Source organism: Salmo salar, chromosome ssa03, assembly GCF_905237065.1.
Source record: "Salmo salar chromosome ssa03, Ssal_v3.1, whole genome shotgun sequence".
In the NCBI taxonomy this organism is placed as follows: domain Eukaryota; kingdom Metazoa; phylum Chordata; class Actinopteri; order Salmoniformes; family Salmonidae; genus Salmo; species Salmo salar.
In genome coordinates, this window is record NC_059444.1 from 78,331,658 (window position 1) to 78,348,954 (window position 17,297).

Here is a 17,297-nt window from a genome sequence, read left to right on the forward strand (position 1 = left end):
TTAGTTTGATATGTTCAGACAGAGTAGTATATACTCTGGTACGGTGGTGTTTTAGTGGAGGTGAATGGATGGTTAGTTTGATATGTTCAGACAGAGTAGTATATACTCTGGCTAGCCTGGTCCCAGATCTGTTTGTGCCGTCTTGCCAGTGACCATAGAAGGTGGGAAAGACAGGCTATACTCTGACCAGGCAAAACTCTGGCCCTATAGGCTATTTCCGTACTAGGTTTGGTGGTGAGGAAAAAGGACTGGCCCTAAGTATTCTCTGTAAGGTAGGCTACTCTAGCGTATACTGGAGTTGACCTCATTCCCTTCTACAGCTGATAGTTCCCTTCATGTTCAATTCTCTATCTCTTGATCATGGAATATTGCTAATGATGGATGGTTAGTAGTTACCCATGGTTACTCAGGCCTTGAGCAGGGAACAGATGACTGTTATGTAGCTGATGCAGAGGGCTGTGTGTAGGGGGGGGGGGGCCTGTGTGCGTGCGTACCTGAGTGGCGTGCACATTTGTATGCATGCTTGTGTGTGTCTGTATGCATGCTTGTGTGTATCTGTATGCATGCTTGTGTGTGTCTGTATGCATGCTTGTGTGTGTATGCCATGTGTGTGTCCTTTCCTCACACTCCTCCACTTCCACCCTTTTCTTCTGCTCCAGTCTCCTCCACTGCGCTCTCCTTCATCGAGACCAGCCGTGGTAAAACCCAGACAGAGAGGGAGAGATAATCAGTCTTCCTATGTGTCAGTCTGTGTGTTGGTTAACCCTGTGTATCTAGCTGGCGTAGCTCTCTGTAATCTCATCTGGCTAACGGTAATGACACCTGTCCTCCACGGTCCCCGCCGAGGTCTGTGGTACACAAACACCATGGTTCATTTAGGTTTCCTCGGCTATGACAACAGGAAGGAAGGAGAGATGGAAGAAAGGAGGAGAAGATGGAGCTGCCAGGCCTTTCAGTGTGAGAAGATGGAGTTTTTCTCAATCTCTCTCTCGCTCTCTTTCTTTCTATCTCTCTCTCTCTTTCTCTCTCTCTCTCTCATGTGTAGTCCTAGATGTAGAGGAACAGTAGACTGTCTGACTGGTAATGTGGTTACACACGGTTATGGATGTTAAGACAATGTCTTTTTCCATCAAGGTTAATGCAGAGTCGTTGTGGCATATTGGCCATGACTAGAGATCACTGTTTGTTCCTTGTCAGTCACGTTGCTGATGGACAACTAAAAAGCAACGTGAATACACTGTCAGATGTGACATTATGTGATATTTATTTATTATTTAATGTTTTTTTCCCCAAAATATCAAAAAACCTGTTTTTACTTTGTCATTATGGTGTGTTGTGTGTAGATTGATGATGGGAAAAAACTATTGAATCCATTTTAGAATAATGCTGTAACGTAACAAAATGTGAAAAAAAGTCACGGGGTCTGAATACTTTCCAAATGCACTGTACCCACTGGGGTATGTAATCACCACAGTGTTAGAGGGTTTTAGCTGGTGTATCACTCAGTCTTACAGGGTTGGAAGTAGCTAGTGTGTGAGTCTTGTTCTTCTGTCAGCCAGAAGATGGTGGTGCTGTTGTTCCACCTCAACCAACAGCTTCTCTCCACTGTCTGGTTCTCTGCCATTTGGAGATGCACTAAATCCCATTATTCCTGGTCATGGATTATATAGAAAAACAGAGGAGGGAATGATCAAAGAAGATGTCCTGCAATCACCTCAGAGTAACAGAGAGGGATGAGGATCACCTCAGAGTAGCGGACAGGGATGAGGATCACCTCAGAGTAGCGGACAGGGATGAGGATCACCATAGAGTAATAGACAGGGATGAGTATCACCTCAGAGTAACAGACAGGGATGAGGATCACCATAGAGTAGCGGACAGGGATGAGTATCACCTCAGAGTAACAGACAGGGATGAGTATCACCTCAGAGTAACAGACAGGGATGAGGATCACCTCAGAGTAACAGACAGGGATGAGGATCACCTCAGAGTAACGGACAGGGATGAGGATCACCTCAGAGTAACAGACAGGGATGAGGATCACCTCAGAGTAACAGACAGGGATGAGGATCACCTCAGAGTAACAGACAGGGATGAGGATCACCTCAGAGTAACAGACAGGGATGAGTATCACCTCAGAGTAACAGACAGGGATGAGGAACACCTCAGAGTAACAGACAGGGATGAGGATCACCATAGAGTAGCGGACAGGGATGAGTATCACCTCAGAGTAACAGACAGGGATGAGTATCACCTCAGAGTAACAGACAGGGATGAGGATCACCTCAGAGTAACAGACAGGGATGAGTATCACCTCAGAGTAACAGACAGGGATGAGGATCACCTCAGAGTAACAGACAGGGATGAGGATCACCTCAGAGTAACAGACAGGGATGAGGATCACCTCAGATTAACAGACAGGGATGAGAATCACCATTGAGTAACAGACAGGGATGAGGATCACCTTAGAGTAACAGACAGGGATGAGAATCACCTCAGAGTAACAGACAGGGATGAGGATCACCATAGAGTAACAGACAGGGATGAGGATCACATCAGAGTAACAGACAGGGGTGAGGATCACCTCAGAGTAACGGACAGGGATGAGTAACAGACAGGGATGAGTATCACCTCAGAGTAACAGACAGGGATGAGGATCACCTCAGAGTAACAGACAAGGATGAGGATCACCTCAGAGTAACGGACAGGGATGAGTAACAGACAAGGATGAGGATCACCTCAGAGTAACGGACAGGGATGAGTAACAGACAAGGATGAGGATCACCTCAGAGTAACGGACAGGGATGAGGATCACCTCAGAGTAACAGATAGGGATGAGTATCACTATAGAGTAGCAGACAGGGATGAGGATCACCTCAGAGTAACAGACAGGGATGAGGATCACCATAGAGTAACAGACAGGGATGAGGATCACCTCAGAGTAACAGACAGGGATGAGGATCACCTCAGAGTAACGGACAGGGATGAGGATCACCTCAGAGTAACAGACAGGGATGAGGATCACCTCAGAGTAACAGACAGGGATGAGGATCACCTCAGAGTAACAGACAGGGATGAGGATCACCTCAGAGTAACAGACAGGGATGAGTATCACCTCAGAGTAACAGACAGGGATGAGGAACACCTCAGAGTAACAGACAGGGATGAGGATCACCATAGAGTAGCGGACAGGGATGAGTATCACCTCAGAGTAACAGACAGGGATGAGTATCACCTCAGAGTAACAGACAGGGATGAGGATCACCTCAGAGTAACAGACAGGGATGAGTATCACCTCAGAGTAACAGACAGGGATGAGGATCACCTCAGAGTAACAGACAGGGATGAGAATCACCTCAGAGTAACAGACAGGGATGAGGATCACCTCAGATTAACAGACAGGGATGAGAATCACCATTGAGTAACAGACAGGGATGAGGATCACCTTAGAGTAACAGACAGGGATGAGAATCACCTCAGAGTAACAGACAGGGATGAGGATCACCATAGAGTAACAGACAGGGATGAGGATCACATCAGAGTAACAGACAGGGGTGAGGATCACCTCAGAGTAACGGACAGGGATGAGTAACAGACAGGGATGAGTATCACCTCAGAGTAACAGACAGGGATGAGGATCACCTCAGAGTAACAGACAAGGATGAGGATCACCTCAGAGTAACGGACAGGGATGAGTAACAGACAAGGATGAGGATCACCTCAGAGTAACGGACAGGGATGAGTAACAGACAAGGATGAGGATCACCTCAGAGTAACGGACAGGGATGAGGATCACCTCAGAGTAACAGATAGGGATGAGTATCACTATAGAGTAGCAGACAGGGATGAGGATCACCTCAGAGTAACAGACAGGGATGAGGATCACCATAGAGTAACAGACAGGGATGAGGTTCTCCTCAGAGTAACAGACAGGGATGAGGATCACCTCAAAGTAACAGACAGGGATGAGGATCACCATAGAGTAACAGACAGGGATGAGGATCACCGTAGAGTAACAGACAGGGATGAGGTTCTCCTCAGAGTAACAGACAGGGATGAGGTTCACCATAGAGTAACAGACAGGGATGAGGATCACCTCAGAGTAACGGACAGGGATGAGGATCACCATAGAGTAACAGACAGGGATGAGGATCACCATAGAGTAACAGACAGGGATGAGGATCACCATAGAGTAAGACAGGGATGAGAATCACCATAGAGTAACAGACAGGGATGAGGATCACCATAGAGTAACAGACAGGGATGAGGTTCACCTCAGAGTAACGGACAGGGATGAGGATCGCCTCAGAGTAACAGACAGGGATGAGGATCACCTCAGAGTAACAGACAGGGATGAGTATCACCTCAGAGTAACAGACAGTGATTAGGATCACCTCAGAGTAACAGACAGGGATGAGGATCACCTCAGAGTAACAGACAGGGATGAGGATCACCATAGAGTAACAGACAGGGATGAGGATCACCTCAGAGTAACGGACAGGGATGAGGATCGCCTCAGAGTAACGGACAGGGATGAGGATCACCTCAGAGTAACGGACAGGGATGAGGATCACCTCAGAGTAACGGACAGGGATGAGGATCACCTCAGAGTAACGGACAGGGATGAGGATCACTTCAGAGTAACGGACAGGGATGAGTATCACCTCAGAGTAACAGACAGGGATGAGGATCACCTCAGAGTAACAGACAGGGATGAGTATCACCTCAGAGTAACAGACAGGGATGAGTATCACCTCAGAGTAACAGACAGGGATGAGTATCACCTCAGAGTAACGGACAGGGATGAGTATCACCTCAGAGTAACGGACAGGGATGAGGATCGCCTCAGAGTAACAGACAGGGATGAATATCACCTCAGAGTAACAGACAGGGATGAGGATCACCTCAGAGTAACAGACAGGGATGAGGATCACCTCAGAGTAACAGACAGGGATGAGGATCACCTCAGAGTAACAGACAGGGATGAGGATCACCTCAGAGTAACAGACAGGGATGAGGATCACCTCAGAGTAACAGACAGGGATGAGTATCACCTCAGAGTAACAGACAGGGATGAGTATCACCTCAGAGTAACAGACAGTGATTAGGATCACCTCAGAGTAACAGACAGGGATGAGGATCACCTCAGAGTAACAGACAGGGATGAGGATCACCTCAGAGTAACAGACAGTGATTAGGATCACCTCAGAGTAACAGACAGGGATGAGGATCACCTCAGAGTAACAGACAGGGATGAGGATCACCTCAGAGTAACAGACAGGGATAGAGGCGTGTCAGAAGAACATCTGATTTAGAATGGGGGGGGTGAAGATGAACGTTAGAGCTGTTGTGTTGTTTATGGATGAGGGGGTATATAACATGTTGTGTGTGTGCTATGTGTGATTGCGTTCGTGCATACATACAGTATACGTGTGTGTGCATCTCGTGGGGCCCTGGTCTTTGCCGTGGGCCTTGGAAGCAGCAGCAGAGATAATGACTCAGACAGATGAAAGAGACAGAGCAAAGACTTTTGCCAGTCCCCCAAAAACATATTGCAGCTCTCTGTCTCAGACATGGCAGGAAGTTGTTGATGTCGTTGGAGAGGAGCCGCATGGTCTCTCAATCGCATTAATCAAGGCAGACAGCTCCTGTCCTGTAGAGAATGTTGTAGATTACTGTCGGTGTGCTTTTGAACACAACTCTGGAGGGACATTTAGAGAGGTGGAAGAAGATGAGATGGAGAAAGAATAGAAAAGAGACATGTGAAGAGGAGGAGAGAGAGGATCATCTTCTCCTCAGCCCTGCATATGGCTAAAACAAGGTTTCTCCAGCTAGACCTTTCTCCTCCTCGCTTCCTCCTCCTCTGCTCTCCTGTCCCATTGATCCTCTTTTAGCTCATCTGTCTCTTGTACCGCAGCCCTCTGCTCAGGCAAGCTTCCCCGGGGTCATCTAATGGAACAACCTGCAGGTGGTCCGACCCCCGGGGTCATCTAATGGAACAACCTGGAGGTGGTCCGACCCCCGGGGTCATCTAATGGAACAACCTGGAGGTGGTCCGACCCCCGGGGTCATCTAATGGAACAACCTGGAGGTGGTCCGACCCCCGGGGTCATCTAATGGAACAACCTGGAGGTGGTCCGACCCCCGGGGTCATCTAATGGAACAACCTGGAGGTGGTCCGACCCCGGGGTCATCTAATGGAACAACCTGGAGGTGGTCCGACCCCCGGGGTCATCTAATGGAACAACCTGGAGGTGGTCCGACCCCCGGGGTCATCTAATGGAACAACCTGGAGGTGGTCCGACCCCCGGGGTCATCTAATGGAACAACCTGGAGGTGGTCCGACCCCCGGGGTCATCTAATGGAACAACCTGGAGGTGGTGCGACCACTTTAAGACGTCAGTGGCCGTCACGGAGAAGCTTATATACACAACCCCACTCGCCACCCTAAATCTGTACACAGATGCATTCATGGACCCCTGTCTGCGCCCCTCTCTTGTCCCCTCTGTCACCCCCTGTCTGCCACATTGATCCCCCTTAATAAAGGTGAGACAGACCCTCCCCTCCCCACACAACTCTAGACAGGCTCAAAGAAGAGAGAGTTTAAAAGAGAGGGATTTAAAAGGAGAGTTAAAAGGAGAGCCCAATATGAAAATCAACAGTGTATCCCAAGTGGTTCAACCTGATATAAACATGACGGGAATTGAGTTGGAGAGACTGAGAGATAGCTAGGTAGAAAGAAAGAGAGGTAGAAAGAGAGATTTTGCTGTCTGAAGGCAGGTAGCCTAGCGTCAGGTTAGTAACCGAAGGTTTGCTTCTTCGAATCTGTCTATGAGCCCTTGAGCAAGGCACTTAACCCTAATTGTTCTGGATAAGAGCGTCTGCTATGACTCAAATGTAAATGTAAAGACTGACATTAGCATACGGTCACCCTTACCAAGCACAGGACTGAGAAAAGTGTTTAAACACCTAGCTATATCTTGAACATGCATGTACAAAAGCACCCACACCAGACCAGTGTGTGTACTACCCAGGAGCTTCCTCTCCAGCACTCAATGTCAAACTTTCTTTGTACCACTACCACCATACGTCACATGTCTGACCCTATTTACTGAACAGGCCTTTGGTGATGAACACACTGTATGAAGTCACGCATCACATTCTGAGACTGCTCTGTTATAATGCCTGGAACAGCTTCTCTAATACCATGCAGACACACCCTCCTAGTCTAAGACAGGCAGATGTGTTCAGGCACTGAGCCATCCATGTGTAGACTTGTGTGCATGTGTGAGATATGTATTAAGTGGGTGCAGCAGTGCCTGTTAGGAGGAATTTGAAGTGACGGAACCAATGATGGGAGGCTGTGAAATGGAAAATGAAAACTCTTCTCATTACTGCCGTGACAGTTCAAGAGGCGCTTACACACACACACATATACACACGGTCTCTCTCTCTCTCTCTTTCTCTCTCACTCACTCACTCACTCACTCACTCACACACTCTCTCTCTCTCTCACACTCACACACACACACACACGTACGTACACAGTAATTACAGACAAACAAGCAAATAACATCTCCCGGAGTCCTCTCCCTCACAAATGTAACCCAGAGACGTGTGTTAGGTAGATTCAGAGGAATCTGTTCCAGTCTCTCACCGTAGTGTTGAAAGGCCTATAGATCACTGAGACAACTCATACCTGGGACACCGCTCGCCGTTGTTCTCTCTGTAACCTTTACAAATCTGTCTTTCGGTATACGTTTATGTTCTTGTTTATAAGGTCTTTATAATGCTCATACCAGTTTGTGGTTTCTGTTATAACATGTTATGTAGTATTCATAAAGACTTTATGAATGCTGTATGTATGTACATAAGGTCAGCAGAAGTATACTGTTAGCAGGTTTTATTTGGGATTTCATCAGTTTATAAAGTCACCTTGGAGATAAGTCATATGGAAAGTATCTAGCCCCACCCCTTTATCTGTGTACCTGTCAATCATACCATCTTTTCCACCCACTCTTACTGCGATGACATCACCTGAATGTTAGCCGGCCTCGGGAATCTTGTAGTGTCGTGTCATGTTGTTGTGTTGTCCAAGCTTAGCTAAGCCCAGATATCTCTCTCTAAAACATTCCTGAAAAAAAGTTCCATGTGGAAGAAATATCCTCCTTTACATAAAAAACGAATACATTTCACATGTGAAGTTAATGTGATAACATGAGACAACATGTAAAATCAACATGTAATAACATGTAACTACACATGTGAAAGCATGATCTCATGTGAAATAAATGTGACATGGGGATACAAAATGCAATTCCACATGTGAGAGTTAGATTTTCACGTATGACAGTTTTTGTACATGTGAAACTGCACATTTTACATGTGAATCTGCATGTTATTCTCCTCACGTGAAAAGGTGGTGTTAACATGAGAACTGTAAATGTGACACATGTGAACAACTGACCTCATATGTCTCTTTTTTATACATGTGAACATTTATGCCCAGTATTTCACATGTGAACAACTGACCTCACATGTCTCTTTTTTATACATGTGAACATTTATGCCCAGTATTTCACATGTGAACAACTGACCTCACATGTCTCTTTTTTATACATGTGAACATTTATGCCCAGCATTTCACATGTGAAAATGTGATTTCACGTGTGGGTTATTTTTGTAAGGGAATGACATTGTATGCGGGTTTTAAAGTACATGGTACGCTGTTCAGCTAAAATAGTGTAAAAAACCCCCATCTTGAATCAATGTCAATATGATTACATTTGACATGATCACTTAGTACTGACTTTTCAATATGACCCCAACTGGGATTTGAACTCACAACCTCTGGGTTTGGGGTAGGCTGATCTTTCTGCTGCGCCACAAAGTCTGTAGCATACTGCTACACATTCATTATCTATAATACATCACCTTACTTAGCAAAAGAGTGCCATCTGCACTGCTATTTTAGTTATTCTGACTATTCTCTCATCATTGATTTCATTGACTTATTTCAGCAATTAGAGGAGTTTTCTGTGTAGTCTGTTGGTGGTGCATATTATTCTGCTTAATGTTACATTTACATTACATTTACATTTACATTTAAGTCATTTAGCAGACGCTCTTATCCAGAGCGACTTACAAAATGGTGCATTCACCTTATGATATCCAGTGGAACAACCACTTTACAATAGTGCATCTAAATCTTTTAAGGGGGGGTTAGAAGGATTACTTTATCCTATCCTAGGTATTCCTTAAAGAGGTGGGGTTTCAGGTGTCTCCGGAAGGTGGTGATTGACTCCGCTGTCCTGGCGTCGTGAGGGAGCTTGTTCCACCATTGGGGTGCCAGAGCAGCGAACAGTTTTGACTGGGCTGAGCGGGAACTGAGCTTCCTCAGAGGTAGGGGGGCCAGCAGGCCAGTGGTGGATGAACGCAGTGCCCTTGTTTGGGTGTAGGGCCTGATCAGAGCCTGAAGGTATGGAGGTGCCGTTCCCTTCACAGCTCCGTAGGCAATCACCATGGTCTTGTAGCGGATGCGAGCTTCAACTGGAAGCCAGTGGAGAGAGCGGAGGAGCGGGGTGACGTGTTACGACTGAATCACTATGATAAATATAATAACTTTTCTTTGGTGTATTTTTAACAAAGCTGAGATTGACTTTACTTAAATCCAAAGTGTAGGAATAGAGGTGAAATCAGTCATTGACACAGACATGGTGACGTAGCAGGAAGATGGAAATGCAGTGAACTAAGAGATTGTGAGTTCAAATCCCAGGTGATAATAGTTACTGTATAAATAAACATTCACAATGTAATCATGTATGTCAAGGTGTGTCAAATATGTTAAACGCACTGTCTGTGTGTGTATCCTAACGACAAATGTTTGTTTGCAGGGCATCACCTCAGAAATCCACATGTAAAAGGTTATGTGATCACGTGAAAATCCAATTTTTAAATATCATCACGTGACAGCCTGCTTGGAGTTTGCCAAAAGGCACCTAAAGGACTGTCAGACCATGAGGAAAGATTCTCTGGTCTGATGAAACCAAGATGGAACTCTTTGGCCTGAATGGAACTCTTTGGCCTGAGTGGGCAAATGTACAAAATCAGCAGGGGATCAAATACTTTTTTCTGTAACTGTATACATTTTTTTCCCCCCATCACTAATGTGAAGTGTTCCAAAAACACATGGTTCTATGGTGACCAGTACAAAAAAAGTCTGAAAATGAATGAACTCATGTCACGTCCTGGCCAGTATAAGGTTAATTCGTATTGTAGTTTGGTCAGGACGTGGCAGAGGGTATTCGTTTTATGTGGTTCGGGGTGGTGTGTTTTGTTGAAGGGGCATTTGGTTTAAGTATTCCGGGGTTTTTGAGCACTGTTTGGTTTTCAGGTATTCTATGTTTAGTCTAGTATGTCTGTTTCTATGTTTGGTTAATTGGGGTTGGGACTCTCAGTTGAAGGCAGGTGTTGTCTATCTGCCTTTGATTGAGAGTCCCATATATTAGGGTGTGTTTGTTATTTGTGGGTGATTGTTCTGTGTTAGCCTTGTGCCTTGTAGACTGTCAATAGATCGTTCGTTCTCTTGTTTGTTGTTTTGTGTTCGTTTTGATTTAATTAAATGTTCAAAATGAACAACCGCATGCCTGCTGCGTTTTGGTCCATTTCTACCGACGAATACCGTGACAACTCACTACTGTAAGTCGAGCTGGATAAGAGCGTATGCTAAATGACTAAAATGTAAATGTATAATAAAGTTGGCAATCACAGAGGTCAGACGTTTCTTGTAGTTGGCCACCAGGTTTGCACACATCTCAGGATGGATTTTGTCCCACTCCTCTTTGCAGATCTTCTCCAAGTCATTAAGGTTTCGAGGCTGACGTTTGGCAACTCGAACCTTCAGCTCCCTCCACAGATTTTCTATGGGATTAAGGTCTTGAGACTGGCTAGGCCACTCCAGGACCTTAATGTGCTTCTTCTTGAGCCACTCCTTTGTTGCCTTGGCCGTGTGTTTTGGGTCATTGTCATGCTGGAATACCCATCCACGACCCATTTTCAATGCCCTGGCTAAGGGAAGGAGGTTCTCACCCAAGATTTGACAGTACATGGTCCCGTCAAATGATGCGGTGAAGTTGTCCTGTCCCCTTAGCAGAAAAACACCCCCAAAGCATAATGTTTCCACCTCCATGTTTGATGGTGGGGATGGTGTTCTTGGGGTCATAGGCAGCATTCCTCCTCCTCCAAACACGGAGAGTTGAGTTGATGCCAAAGAGCTCCATTTTGGTCTCATCTGACCACAACACTTTCACCAGTTGTCCTCTGAATCATTCAGATGTTCATTGTCAAACTTCAGACGGGCATGTATATGTATTCTTGAGCAGGGGGACCTTGCAGGCGCTGCAGGATTTCAGTCCTTCACGGCGTAGTGTGTTACCAATTGTTTTCTTGGTGACTATGGTCCCAGCTGCCTTGAGATCATTGACAAGATCCTCCCGTGTAGTTCTGGGCTGATTCCTCACCGTTCTCATGCTCATTGCAACTCCACGAGGTGAGATCTTGCATGGAGCCCCAGGCCGAGGGATATTGACAGTTCTTTTGTGTTTCTTCCATTTGCGAATAATCGCACCAAATGTTGTCACCTTCTCACCAAGCTGCTTGGCGATGGTCTTGTAGCCCATTCCAGCCTTGTGTAGGTCTACAATCTTGTCCCTGACATCCTTGGAGAGCTCTTTGGTCTTGGCCATGGTGGAGAGTTTGGAATCTGATTGGTTGATTGCTTCTGTGGACAGGTGTCTTTTATACAGGTAACAAGCTGCAGTTAGGAGCACTCCCTTTAAGAGTGTGCTCCTAATCTCAGCTCGTTACCTGTATAAAAGACACCTGGGAGCCAGAAATCTTTCTGATTGAGAGGGGGTCAAATACTTATTTCCCTCATTAAAATGCAAATCAATTTATACAATTTTTGACATGCGTTTTTTCTGGATATTTTTGTTGTTATTCTGTCTCTCACTGTTCAAATAAACCTACCATTAAAATTATAGACTGATCATTTCTTTGTCAGTGGGCAAACGTACAAAATCAGCAGGGGATCAAATACTTTTCCCCCTCACTGTAGCTAAGGAAACACAAGGAAATGATAAACCTCTGGCAAACCATGATGTGGAGATGTTTTCCCAAAGCTGCCCCCTCCTTCTCCTGCAGCAATACAACGCCCTATTCCAAGGAAAGAGAAAGAGCACTACACCTGTCTGTACCTTGTGTGTGTGTGTGTGAGAGAGAGAGTCTGGCCCGGTTCCAGCTGCAGATTGTTAATTAAGTTCTGGTAAGCGGTGCATGCTCCTGCCTTCAGATCCACTTCCACTGTTCCTCACACACACACTTCAAAGGCAGCCTCAGCCGCTCACCGCTCCACGCCAGCCAGGATTATTAAGCGATTGAAGAGTCTGATACGGCCTCAAAGGGCCTTCAGCGCTAAGACGCTTTTGGCAGGCTGTGCAGGTAGTCCACTTTAAAGTACACACACACATGCACACACACTCTCTCCATACTGTTTCACACAAACACACACACACACACACACACACACACACACACACACACAAGGACAGACACACACTCCACATACTCACCCACACCCACCACACACACTACATTCTTACACATCGTTAGTCTACTTTAGACCTGAGGGTCTTTCTGTGTGTTTACTTTGTCTCAGAACAGAAACACTATTCATGTGTATTGGATATAAAGTAGATACCTTTATGCATCAGTGTACTGTTTTCCTGTGGTTTTAGATATATATAGTGTTCTCCTATGTTAATGTACCAGTGTAGTGTTTTCCTGTGGTTTTAGATATATATAGTGTTCTCCTATGTTAATGTACCAGTGTAGTGTTTTCCTGTGGTTTTAGATATATATAGTGTTCTCCTATGTTAATGTACCAGTGTAGTGTTTTCCTGTGGTTTTAGATATATATAGTGTTCTCCTATATTCCCATGAGTTTGTGTGTCGTCTGTGTGTGGGTTATCATAAAGAGTTTGTTTTTCATTAGACTAAAACCGTATGTGTGAAAGCAAACACACACTTAGCCCAACAGTGGACTTTAATCAGGCTGGAGTCAAAGCAGGAACAGTCTCTATAGCAACAAAGGCAGGCTGGGGGAATGGATGGATGTGTCAGTCTGCCTGTCTGTCAGGTGCAGGAGGAACATTTAGGGCCGACAGTGTTTTTGTTCCCCTGTCTTTTCTTCTCCTTTATTTCTCTTCTGTCGTTCACGCCTGGCTTTGTTCTGTCTCTCTCTTGTCTGTTTGGCTTTGAACGGCTCTCATCTGTCTCTCTAGGGGCCATACCGGCAGGAAGACATACAAGAGCCGTATCCGTGGTGATGGCTGCCTGTATCCGTGGTGACAGGTGTGTCCATTCGACAGCGGCCCGCTGTTCCTTTGCCGTTTGTCAGGAAGTGTTGGGAGCAGGGCCAGGCCCATGGCGTTGATGGGTTTTAGGGGTGTGTTTGCTAATACAGAGCATTACAGAGAGTCTGTCTCTTAATGTCTGTCTGTCTGTCAGTGCCACCAGGAGAGAGCTGATCTGAAACGGTGATGTTTAGACTGTATTAATCTGTTGTCAGGACTGACCTGTGGAATCTCGCCGGTTCTCTGTGCTTGAGTCATCCTGTATCTCGGCAGTGTTTCAACTTCGGAGAGAGAGAGAGAGAGAGAGAGAGAGAGAGAGAGAGAGAGAGAGAGAGAGAGAGAGAGAGACAGAGAGACAGAGAGAGAGACAGAGAGAGAGAGAGAGAGAGAGAGAGAGAGAGAATAGAACCAGTCACAGTGGAGGTGTAGAAAGACCAGACTGACACTGAACCTGCACAGGCATGTCTGTGACATCAGAGCTATATAAAGTTGATGTTGAGGCGATATCTACATATTTATCTCACAGTGCTCTGTACCCTCTCAGTGACAAGTCATAATGTAGAGATAGTAATTGGTTGCTTATTGTGAAATCTCTTATCTATGTGTGGTTCTAGCTGGCTGTTAATGACCTTTCCAAGTGGACGAAGAATAAAACCCAGCAAGCACAAGTCAAAAACACTCCTGTCTGTCTGCCTTTATCACATTTTGTCTGTCTGTCAATCTGTCCTTCCGTCTGTCCATCTGTCTGTTTCCATCTGTCTGTCCGTCTGCCTTTAACACATTGTGTCTGTTGGTCTGTATGTTCTTCCTCCCTGTTGTCTCCCCTGTCCCAGGTTCCTTCTGTTTTTCCCTGATAATTGGCAGCCGTGGCTGATTTCTCCCCCTCTTCCTGTTAAGTGATGAATAGTTGGCAGGGCATCAGAGGGAGCGGTGTGCCCGCCGGGCCACTCACTGGCTGCTGCTGCCACAGGGGCGTGGAGCCTGGCACTGTGCCCAGAGTAACGCCAGCCCAGCGACAGGCAGGCAGGGGGACACTGCCAAGAGACAGGGGTCAACGGCTGTGTACGTGTATGTGTGTGTGTGCACTTCCTACAAACAGGTCCAATTTCAAACCTCTCATTGTCTTTCAATCTCTTACTCTCTCTTTCCCTCTATCTCTCGTGTGTGTCTGTATGCATATCTCTTTCTCACTCTCTCCCTCTCTCCACTCTGTGTTGCAGACAAACACCAGTCTAAAGCAGATTGAGAAGGAATTCAGTCAGAAGCTTGCCAAGTCTGCTCAGGTAAACACTTCTCTTTTCCTGTTTTTGGCCTTCTTTTTTGGAAGATTTGTTTGAAAAAAGCACACAAACGTTCAGTGGGGAGCTGTGAGAACAAATATACACTCCCCCCTTTTCTCCCTGCTTAAACACAAACACACACACACACACACACACTTTTACAACACACACACATATACCACACACCAAGTTTAACATAATGCTGCAAACAAATTCATCTACCTGTATAAATGTCTAAGCTCTACCTCCTAGGTTTTTTCTTTCTTTCATCTCTCTCTCTCTCCCTCTGTCTCTCATGCCTTTGTGTAACATCCAGAGGCGTCTGAAGCAAGGGTTAGCTAGGCTTTGGTCCAGGCACTTCACAAGTGGTGTGGAAACCTGGCCCAGTTAGTTAGCCAGGTTTTATACCCAAGAGGCTTTACTGTTTGATTCTAGTTGTTTCACAATGTTCAGATTTGCCTTTAATCCATATGTAGAATCCTATTTATGTAATTGCACCGCCTTGCATACAGCAATACGGAACCCAGGTGGGATTGGCTGGCTCAGTTGGTAGAGCATGGTGTGTGCAACGCCAGGGTTGTGGGTTCGATTCCCACGGGGGGCCATTACAAAAAAATATAAAAAAATAATGCATGAAATTAAATGTATTCACTACTGAAAGTCGCTCTGGATAAGAGCGTCTGCTAAATGACTAAAAATGTAAATGTAAAAAAAGATATGAGGGTTTTAGGTACCTTTTAGGTGCCTCACACACACACATACACACACATGCACACATACACACGCATGCACACATACATACACACACACATTAACACACATGCTCATGCACACACTTGTTCTTTCTCCCCCCCCTCTGTTTCTCTCTCCCGCTCCCCTTCCCTGTCCATGACGTCAGGAGTGTTGTTTGAAGGTTCTCCTCTCTGGCCAGGACCATATGTTTAACATTAAACCTAATCTCCTCAGACTGAGAGCAGTAAAAGCCAGAGGAACTCTCCTCTCTGATCATGAATCAAAACCACCAGGCCATTCCTCCTCTTCTCCATTCTTCCCCCCATTCTACCCTTTCTCTCTCTCTCTCTCTCTCTCTCTCTCTCTCTCTCTCTCTCTCTCTCGTCTCGCTCTGTTTGGACATGTGGGAGGCTTTAAAGCTACAGTCTTAGATTTGTTTTTTAAGCAAAAATATAAAGAATTGAAATGACCGTTGAAAAGATTCCCAGATTTCAGACTGTGGCTTCAAAGCGCCTTTTAGCTGGGCAGTATAAAAGAACCCAAAACACAAATCACTGTTTTTATGTTTGAAAACAAAGAAGATTAGATCTATCCCAATCTGAAAAATAGGGGTGAAATATCATATTCTATCACAGGCTTTAATTGCTAAATCATGACATTAGAAGAAACTATTTTATGTCTTTCTCACTCTCTCTCTTTTTTCAATCCCCTTGTTTTGGGTCCACTTTTGACGGCAGCAGCGTTGAGTTGAAAGCGAGGTTGACAAGCAGATGTTGTGAGAAATCAGGAGCTTATGAAGTTGCACAATGCCCCCGACATCAAACATGTCTCGGGTGGTAGTTGAAAGTTCACTCTGTGTTTACTCGTCTTTGCTATGTGGCGAGGTAAAGTTTCCGTCAACAGAGGCTGCAAAAGATTAATCCTCTGTTTTGAAGGGGTGCAACCAACGCTCGCACGAGTTCAACTTAACACCCTTCCTCTGCATTCTGTTGCTGAAAACCCCAGTTCCATGTGTTCGACAATGACTAAACACAACGCTCTAAGGACATTCTACATGCATGTGTTTATTTCTAAGTTAAGAGGAAGTCGCGTGTGTTAGCTGCTTGACTTTCAAAGGCATTGTGTAGGGACTAAATAGGTTTTAATGCATAGAAGCCCTGGGAGCAACTGGATCGAATGTAAACAGAGGGCCTTTGAACCTTGGAGGCTGCCCTCACTGTGTAACCTCTAAGTGTCTGTCAGAGGTCATTGATCTCTCGCAGGGAGAGCACTGCAGCATGGGTAGTAGTATCCCAATTAAAACATAGCAAGCGGCCATACGTTATCCTGAGGGCACTAGGGTAGACGCATGCAGTGTGGATGAACGCGCGCACACAACACGCACACACATTCGGTGTGAACAAACACACACTCATACAACACACACACACACAGGGTCCTTTGAGCTTCGATAATTAGCGTCTCTGAAATCCGGGCCGCTTAATCGTCTTGCTGAGCGTGGCCTTCCTGAGCGACCTCTGAACCCAACCCGGTTTGTTTCTCTTCTCTAGTTAATGATGAGGCAACAGTGGGGGTCCCTGGGAGCTCCTCCAGCCCTTTATCTCAACACTGCTGCTGGTTGAACATGGGAAAGGCTTGTAATAACAACTTGAATCCAGTTAGGAGCAGGAAACACGTCTTTACTACTATTATTATTATTTCATGCATAAAGTCCTTAACATCCTAGTAGAATCAGGCAATAACTGAAAGATAAATTATTTAAATGACAATCATGCCCTTCTGGGTGTTATTGAACTATTTGTTGCTTCTGATCTGGGAGTGCATCAGTTCACTTTCTTCTGGTTCTTGTTAAGGCCCTAGTGAGTTCATTGTG

The 17,297-nt window shown here is 45.6% G+C and overlaps 1 pseudogene; it reads left to right on the top strand.

Moving 5' to 3' along the window:
* Positions 1 to 17,297, top strand: part of LOC106601769 (centrosomal protein of 112 kDa-like) — a 302,159-nt pseudogene that overhangs the window by 252,398 nt on the left and 32,464 nt on the right.